At 40.6% G+C, this 9,993-nt stretch overlaps 1 pseudogene; it reads left to right on the plus strand.

Moving 5' to 3' along the window:
• Nucleotides 1–5,697, plus strand: part of LOC118626260 — a 45,643-nt pseudogene extending 39,946 nt beyond the window's left edge.
• Nucleotides 5,698–9,993: the final 4,296 nt, after the last annotated feature.

Here is a 9,993-nt window from a genome sequence, read left to right on the forward strand (position 1 = left end):
AGCCCACCTACAGGCGCTGGTGTCCCAGCAGCGTGGCCCTGCCCGGGCGCGCCCACTGCGGCTGCCTTGGCCCCGCCTGCCACCCCTCCCCCACCTGCCACTCCTCCCCCACCTGCCACCCCTCCCCCACCTCCCAGTTGGTGGCCGCGCAGGCGGCAGGGCAGGGCGGGGCGGCGGCGCGCGAAGTCTGCACCTGAGCGAGTGCGCCCACTGGCAGTGCCCGCCCTGTGAGGGGACGCCCTTGAGGACTTCTCATGCACCGCCTGCGACAACCAGCTGGACGGCTTTCCACCTGAATCCTTCTTACAGAGGTTTTTGTTTTTGTTTTTGTTTTTTAAGTACTATACATATTTGCAATCACGTTGTGCATAGATTCTTTTTTTAAATATTCATTTTTTAAAATATTTTTAGAGAGAGATAGAAACATTCACGTGAGAGAGATACATGGATTAGCAGGCTGCCCCCTGCACGCCCTGCACTGGGGATCAAGCCCACAACCCCGGCGGGCAGGTGCCTTGACCGGAAATCCCACTGGCACCTCTCCGTCCACCGGAGGATGCTCAATCCACTGAGCCACATCCACGGGGCACAAGCATAGATTCTTAAAATGGGTAGTTGTCCTTTGTCAGGATACAACAATGAACTGCAAAGTTCTTGTTTGTACTGTAAATAATTGGATACATTTTGTTAATATGTTTTTATTCCTATGTTTTGCTATTAAAAATTTTATAATATTTTCAAGACAAAAATGTTCTTACTAGTTTATGCTTTGAAGAACTGATATAATTAAAATTTCACTAAACTAATATTTTTAGTTCAGCGCATGTTTGGGTTTTGACACTGGAGTTGCACCTTAGGAACATGAGGAAATGTAAGATGCTTAAAATGGTTGTACTGCTGGTATTGGTGGGAGTTTGGGTTTGGAGGTTGTTTTTTATGGTATTATTATTATTATTATTTCAAATGTAAAAGCCTGAAATGTACTACTGTCAGCCTCAGATCATTGTAAGGCGGTCAATGACCAGTTTGTGTACTTTTGCTTGGAGCAGCTCAGCAGTTGGTCACGGGCTAAAGTATGCATGGATCAGGGAAAAAAAATCTAACAAAAGATGTACTTTTACAGAGAAAATCATAAAGCTTTATTGACAGAAATAAGAACAAAAACCTACATAAAGAGATATCCTATCCTTGAATATTTAGAAGCCTCAACTACTGTAAAGAGCAAATCTTCCCACACTGATTATGGAGCCAATACAATTATTTTTTAATCCTCACCCGAGGATATTTTTTTATTTATCATCAGATAGAGTGGGAGGGAGGGAGAGAGAGGAAGAAAGAGAGGGAGAGAGAAAAACATGAGAGAGACACATCCACTGGCTGCCTCCTGCAGGACCTGACCAGGACCAGGGACAAACCACAACCGATGTACGTGCCCTTGACCGGAATCCAACCTGAGACTCATTGGTCTGCAGGCCGATGCTCTAGCCACTGAACCAAATTGACCAGGGCTTTTTTTTTTTTTTTTTAAGTTTTAAAATTTAACAATTTATTATCTTTGCAATAATAGGCAACCAATGGTCTAAAAGAAAGTTAAGTTCAAATCCTAACTTTGCCACTCGCCTTGCACTTTGCACATTGCATTGTAATTTACTATTAGTCTGAGTGTCTCTTCAATTGTGGGTTTCTCAGAGTCAGATATGGTCAGCTATCTTACTTGTCTCTGACTCTAGAACCTAGAATTGATATTGGCAAACTAATAGAAGCTGATACATGCCTGCAGACTCAGAGGCCATGCAATGAATCTAATAGCCATTTGACATTGGACAAATTATGTAAGCTCCCTGAACCTTAGTTTCTTCACAGTAAATAAGAAGTGATAATGCATTATGTTGAAGCATTGTTGTGAGGATACAGGGTGGTAATATATATATATAACAGAATCAAGCACAGAGTCTGACAAATTGCAAATGCTCTGAAATGTTGCTATTTTCCCTTTCTCCTCTCATCCTTAGCAATTTTTCTATTTTTGAAAGTATTATAGTAGTCCCCCTTTTTCCCTCATTGACCCCCCTCCTTCCCACTCCCACTCCACTCCTGCCTTCCCTAGCCTAGAGTTCTTGTTGATTGGTTGTGCATATGTGCATATATCCATCTAAATTCTTTATCTCTTCCCACCCCTCCCACCCCACATCCCTCTGAGGTTTGTCAGTCTGTTCCCTACTTCCATGATTCTAGATCTCTTTTGGTCAACAGCTTATTTTTCATTATGTTCCACAAATCAGTGAGATCATGTGGTATTTGTCTTTCTCTGATGGGCTTATTTCGCTTAGCATAATACTCTCCAGGTTTCTCTATGTTGTATCAAAGGGTAAGAGTTCTTTCTTTCTTAGAGCTGCATAGTATTCCATTGTGTGTATGTACCACAGCTTTTTTATCCACTCATCTACTAATGGGCACTTGGGCTGTTTCCAGATCTTAGCTGTTGTAAATAGTGCTGCTCTGAACATAGAGGTGCATATATTCTTCCTGATTGGAGTTTCAGGCTTCTTGGGGTATATTACTAGAAGTGGATCACTGGGTCAAATGGCAATTCCATTTTTAATTTTTTGAGGAAACACCATATTGTTTTCCATAGTGGCTGCACCAGTCTGCATTCCCACCAGCAGTGTGCTAGGGTACCCTTTTCACCACATCCTCACAGCATTTGTTGTTTGAGAATTTGTTGATGGCAGCCATTCTGACAGGTGTGAGGTGATATCTCACAGTCATTTTAATTTGCATCTTTCTGATGATTAAAGATGTTGAGCATTTTTTTCATATACCCCCTGGCCATTTGTATGTCTTGTTTGGAGAAATGTCTATTCAGCTCCTCTGCCCAATTTTTAATTGGATTGTCTTCCTTTTGTTGAGCTATATGACTACTCTATATATTTTGGATATTAACCCCTTATCTGATGTATCATTGGCAAATATGTTCTCCCAGAGAGTGGGTTCCCTTTTTATTTTTATGCTGGTTTCTTTTGCTGTGCAGAAGCTTTTAAGTTTGATGTGGGATCTTATTATTTTAACTTGCTTAATTTCATTTCATTTATCCCTTCTTCTGTAGAATCTCTTGCTCTTTCATTTGGGATTTGTTTCTTTGTTTCACCATTTTGGCTGTCTCGGGGGGTTTTGAAATCTGCCAAATTTTCCCTGTGGGTACCAGTGTTCTGCTGACTGTAGCTCCCTGTACTGGGTTTGGATGAGTGTGGGAAGGCCCACGTAAAACACCAATGTCTAGTCTTACTTTCCTGGGTAGATTCATAGGTCAAGCAAAGATTCAGTTATCCTATAGCTTTTGCCTGAATGCTGTTAGTCTCAGCTACTTGATGAGCCTCAGGTTGTAGCCCTCAGCTGAATAAAAAATCCCTCGGGTGGACAGGGTAAGAGGATTTCCAGTGGGTGGGGCAATTGCTTTCCCCTGGGTTAAAGTTGCTTTGATAAGAAAGTGGTTTCTACAGTGTAGATTATTGACTCAGTGCAGAGGTCCAGGCCTCTGCCTTCATAGCTCAGTCCCCAGAGCCACAGGGTGGTGTTAAATTCCTGAGGGAGGGGCAGTTGCTTCTCCCCCAGGCTAAAACCTCTCTTATGGGGCTACTTGACAGAGAGCTACTGAAGCCACTGGGAGTGGGGCTCAGCACAGGAACTCAGGCCTCAGCTTTCACAGCTCAGTCCTCAGATGGAGTCACTACAGTTCTAATCAAGACCAGGTTTTGACTTTTAGAGAAATATGACAAAAAACTTATATGTAAATGCAAAAGGCCAAAAATAACAAGACAAAGGTAAATACGGTGAACAAATGTGTTCTACCTGATATATAAAACTATTGTAAAGCTAAACTAATTTAGATGGTGTGATATTAGTGTAGCAAAAGACAGATCAATGGGAAATATGAGACATCCTAGAAACAGATCCATACAACACGATATATGAAACTTAATATATGAAAACAATAGCAGGGCGCATGAGCAAGAAAAGGACAGGGAGAACAAAATAAAATGTTCAAATATCATTTAACATTTTAACTATATTAAATCTTTCAATCCATGAACACTAGATGGCTTTCCATTTATTTGTGTAGTCTTTTATTTCTTTCATCAATGTTTGTCGTTTTCAATATACAGATGTTCCACTCCTTGATAAAGTTTACTCCTATATTGTTCTATTTATTTTTGATGCTATTGAGAAGGGATTGTTTTGTTAATTGCTTTTTCAAATAGTTCATTGTTAGTATATAAAAATATAACTTATTTTTGCATGCTGATTTTATATATTGCAAATTTACTGGATTTGTTTATTAGTTCTAAGAAGGTTTTTCTTTTGTCAAGATTTTTAGGGCTTTCTACAAATAACGTCATGTTATCTGCAAACAGATAATTTTACTTCTTGCTTTCTGATTTTAATATATTTTATTTCTTTTTCTTGCGTAATTGCTCTAGCAAAGACCACAATATGTTGATTAGAAGTGGCAAGAGTGGGAATCCCAGTCTTAGAGAAAAGCTTTGCATTTTTCACCATTCATAAACACAATTCAAAACAACTCAAAGTATCAGTTCACACCCATTAGGATGGTAATTATCAACAACAACAATAATAATGATGATGATGCTGTGCTGGCTAGAGTGGGGAGAAAATGGAACTCTTGTGCACTCTTATGAGAATGTAAAATGATGCAGCCTCTATGGAAAACAGCCTTATGAAGTTACAGTTATACAAGATGATTAAGTTCTAGAGATCTGCTGTACAAGTGCCTCTAGATAACAATAAGGTGTTGTGTACTGAAACATTTATTAAGAGGGCAGATCTCATGCTAAGTGTTCTTACAAAAATAAAAAGCAAAGGGACACACAGGAAACTTCTGGAAGCGATGGCTGTGTTTTTAACCTTGACTGTAGTAAATGGCATCATTTGTGTACACATATATCCAAATTCATCAAATTATATACATTAAATATGTGCAGTTTTTGTATATCAATTACTTCAATAAAGCTGTAAAAGAAATAAAAGTAGAGACTCTCAGGCATCCTCTGAGAAATAAATATTTCCCCCCATGTGCTGAAATAAAAGGAAGGAAAAACAGAAAGGAAAAGTGACGGTCAGTGGAATGTGCCTTCATCGTGCAAACCTGCTGGGAAGAGCACAAGAAGAAATACCCAACATAGAGCCTTCCGGCAATTTGCTGAAGTCTCCAAGAAATGTTCAGAGAGATGGAAGACTGTGTCTGCAAAAGAAAAGTCAAACTTCAAAGATATGGCAAAGAGTGACAAAACTCGCTATGAGAGGGAGATAAAAAATTATGTTTCTCTCAAAGGTGATAAGGAAAGAAAAAAAGATCCCAGTGCTCCTAAACAGCTGCCATCTGCTTCTTCCTGTTTTTCTCTGAACAAAGATCAAAAGTGAGCACTCTGGTTTATTCAATGGGGATACTGCAAAAAAATTGGGTGAAATGTGGTCTGCATAGTCAGCCAAAGATAAGCAACCATATGAACAAAAATCAGCTAAGCTAAAGAAGAAATATGGAAAGGATATTCTACACATCAGGCCAAGGGCAACAATGAATCAGGAAAGAAGGGCCCTGGCAGGCCAATAGGCTCACAGAAGAACACACCAGAGGAGGAAGAGGAGGAAGAGGATGGGGAGAACAAAGAGGAAGAATAAAGGGCTATCCTGTAATCATGTGTCTGGGAAGAGCACAAGAAGAAATACCCAACATAGAGCGTGTTTTCTCAGGCAATTGCTTTGCTAAGAATGTGAATTCAAGTGCAGCTCAATATTAGCTTCAGGATAAAAATTGCATAGATTTTTCTATAGCTGATAAGATTCTTTGTAAGGAACATACGTTTAAAAAAATTCAGGTTGTGCTTTTTAGAGGGGCTAGCAAATACAGTTAGAGTTTAAAGTTTCTGGTGTTAAATATTTCTAAATATTTAATGGTTTCTTTAAATTCTTGATTTGTGTATGGTAGTAACACAGTCAACTCATAGGACTTAGTATTAACAGTAAATTTTGGGTTTCTTACAATGTTGCATTTTGTTGTTTAAAAATTTCTGTAACAAAATTCTGCATATTAAGAAAATGTAAGGTATACACCACCTTTTAAGAGAGGAGAGGCCAATAATATTGGATGCTGCAGAGATCTCAAGACAAAAACTAAAAAGAATCCATTGAGAGATAAGCTGTAAATGGCATAAGAGTTGATTAAAATGTTTTAAAATTAAATTATGGTGATGGTTGCACTTCTCCATAAACTCACTAAAAATCATTGAATTGTACACTTGAAATGAGTGAATTTTATTAATTTTATGGTATGTAAATTATACCTCAATAAAGTTATTTATTGTCTTTCTAATTTTAAAAAATTGTAATTCTGAGACACTTTTATATTTACATGGAAAAAATGACACTGTACTCATACCTTAACATTATACCCAGAATGAATCCAGATAGATTGATGACCTAAAAATATAGAAGCAAGATGTAAAAGCTTTTAGAATATGATACAGGAGAACAACTTCATGACCTCAGGTTAGGAACACCAGAAACTACCCTGCAAGTACCAACCTCATCACTGTGTGCCTTCAACCAAAGAAGAAAAAATTGAGCGAAGGCCCAGGACACATCATTTCAGGGGAAGGAAAATCAGTGTGACAGGATTCCCAGTTTTCCACAGCACCTGGAGTGGAAGAAAGTCTCTCTGCCTTCCCTCCACAGAAGCAAAAGCTGCTCATCATCCGTAACAACAAACACACAGTTGCGAGTACAGACTGTAACTAATTCATGCAGACATTGTGCCTCCACAGAATGTTCTCATCCAGCAACACCTGTCAGGTGTCTATTGCTTGCAGAACTCTTCAACAGTGACTTTAGGGCAAAATGAGTAAGGTGAGTCTCAAAGTCTATCAAAGGAAAGAGACGTGCCCCTAAATAACTAAATCATAATCAATTTTAAAATTATGCTAACAGAAATAACAAACAGCAACCTTGGGAAAATAAGACTGAAAATAAAATAAAATTAACCTTTTCTAAGTGGATGGGAGTGACAGGGAAAAAAGGGACAGAAAAAACAATCTGAATGAATCTCAGAGAAGAAAGTTCAGAATGTTACTGGTCTAGAAGTATGACTGAAGGGAAAGGTGGAAGGAAGTGCAAGGAGCTAAGAAGGAAAAGGTAAGAGCCAACAAAGGAGCAGGTGAGTCAGTGTGCACTTTAGTCCTATAAGCAACAGTACTGTAAGCAGATGTTTGAAGTGCCTCTGTGCGTATGCACAGGCCGTTTCCTCAGAGTAAGGCGTACTTACTGGTGCTTACATACTTACTGGTCTGCTAAGCAAACTCTATGTACTTAGCATCACTCCAGTCCATGTTAAACTTTCCCCGACCTCTCCAAGCAGAGCTAGGCTTCTCACACAGCTAGGCAAACTTTGAAACACCATAATTAGCCTTCATCACATCATATTTAATGAACTATTTATTTCTATTTCTTTCTCTTACTAAGCTCCTTACGACAAGGATAGTATATCATTTTATGCTAGCATCTAGTACAGACCCTAGCACAAAGTAGGTGCTCGGGAAATACTTGCTGAATGAATGACCAGAACTATACTAAGAAATGGTGGTTATAACAGGCAGTACAGACCAGACAGAGGGGAAATCAAGTACATCTACAAAATTTCAGGTAGGAAGTAATCAGGAGCTGACCACAAGCAATGACTGGACAACAAGGAAAGTGATTCAAAGACTTATGGATGATAAAAAAGAGAAGTAGACGATGGTTACCAAGAGTCAGAGCATTTCCTTGGTGCAATACACTGTGCTAGGCATTAGGAATGTAATAATAAGCAAAACATAAAATTTCTGCCCTCATTGTAATAGAAATAGGGAAAAATCAGAAAGAGATAAAATCTTGGGGAAAATTAAGTTTGGTCTAGAAGGCAACTAGAGCCCTGGCCAGTTTGGCTCAGTGGTTGAGCGTCGGCCTATGGACCAGAGAGTCCTGGGTTTGGTTCCCGCTAGGGGCAGGTACCACCAAAAATAAATAAATAAATAGAAGGCAACTAGAGATGTTCTGAAGTTCTAGAATAAAGTCAAGGCCAGGGAATATTATAGGACTATCTACAGTTTATACTTTGTAGGTTTATAAGATCAAGAGAGGAAATGTGTAGGGCGAGCTAAGATAACAAGACTGAACCTTGAGTAAATAGCTATACAGATATGGGGGGTGGGCAAACTTAGGAAGGAAAACAGAAGAGAGTCAAGAAAGGTTAAAAGAAAAAAAAGAATAAAGTATTTTTTTTAATTAAAAAAATGTTTGAAGATGGAGGGATGGTACATAGTGCTAATTACTTCATAAACATATATCACTGAAACATATAAAATGACCTCAGCAAATACTCCCCTGGACTTGGAAAGGTGATCTTTACTGAATAAGTTTCCAGAGAATAATAGGAATGACACCAAATTACAAGGTGAGAGAAGAAAGGCGGGTAGGAGAGGGAGGGAGAAGAAAGGGAGCAATGCAGAGGAAGAAAGGAGGACAGGAGAAAGAACTAGAATCTTCAACTGTTATTGGGAATCAGTGGGGGAAAGATATTGATATATAGCTGCTCCTCTGAGGTTAAACAAGTGTCAAAGAAATTATTTAATCAAATTCCTTTCATCTTTGTGGAATTTCAATTATTCACGCTTAACGTAGAACACATACAATGAAAGTAAGAAAATAATAACTGTACTTAAGAAATAATCTATATAAAACTGACCTGTGTCAGAATTCATTTTATATACTGTATGTACTGTAGAACAGCATGCCAATCAATTTCTTTCTCCATTTTAAAAATACACATTTTTAGGACTTCCGGTCAAGATGGCGGGTAGGTAAACGCGGTGTCGCGTCCTCCCACAACCACATCAAAGTTACAACTAAACTACAGAACAACCATCATTCAAAACCGCCTGAAATCAAGCTGAATGGAAGTCGTACAACTACGAACTAAGAAAAAAAAGCAGCTACATCCAGACCGGTAGGACAGGCGGTGGCGCGAGGGGGGGTGGCGGCGCGGCAGCGACTAGATGGACTGGTCCCACACCCAAGTGTGGTGGATAAAAATCAGGCGGCTCCCACGGCTGGGAAGGTCCTTCCTGAGGACTGAGGGGTCCCCGTCCCACACCAGGTGCCCCTTCAGGGTTCCAGTGCCAGGAAGAGAATCCCATAACTTCTGGCTGGAAAAACCAGCGGAAACTGAGGCTCAGGGAGGCTGAAGCGGCTGGAACCCCAGGCAGCTCCCTAAAGGGCCCGCGCACGGACTGGTCGGACTCTCTCCCTCTAAGCTCGGAATGGAGGCAGCTCTAAGGGCGCCAGAGACATACAGGGAAGAACTGAGCTGTTTGGCACTGGAGCGAGGGCTGGAGAGGGGGCTTCCTCGGGGACAAACGGGCTGTCAGAGGCCTTTGTTCCTTTGGTGAGCCCTTCCCGGGGGCGGCAGACAGAAGCCATATCTGGGACCCCAGCAACCTGGCTCACACTGGTAGCCCCACCCTGCTGACTCCCTGAGGCCCCGCCCCGCCCCACCCCACCCCACCCCACCCCACCCCACCCCACCCAACTTTCAAGCCCACCCAACTTTCAAGCCCACCCAAGCTGTTGCCACTTGCTTAACCATAGGATTGGCCGGTCTTGGATCCTGCTTCAGGTTTTTTCTAAATTCTTTCAAATGAGCAGCACCGGGTCTCAGCGAGCCCCATACCTCTCATTAAGTAATACACAGAAACAAACACAGGGAGGCAGCCAAAATGAGGAGACAAAGAAACAGGTCCCAAATGAAAGAACAGAACAAAACCCCAAGAAAAGAACTAAGCGAAAGGGAGATAAGCAACCTAACAGATACTGAGTTCAAAATACTGCTTATAAGGATGCTCAATGAACTTAGTGAGAACCTCAGTGAACTTAGGGAGGGCCTCA

This window comes from Molossus molossus, unplaced genomic scaffold, assembly GCF_014108415.1.
Source record: "Molossus molossus isolate mMolMol1 unplaced genomic scaffold, mMolMol1.p scaffold_m16_p_12, whole genome shotgun sequence".
Taxonomy (NCBI): Eukaryota; Metazoa; Chordata; class Mammalia; order Chiroptera; family Molossidae; genus Molossus; species Molossus molossus.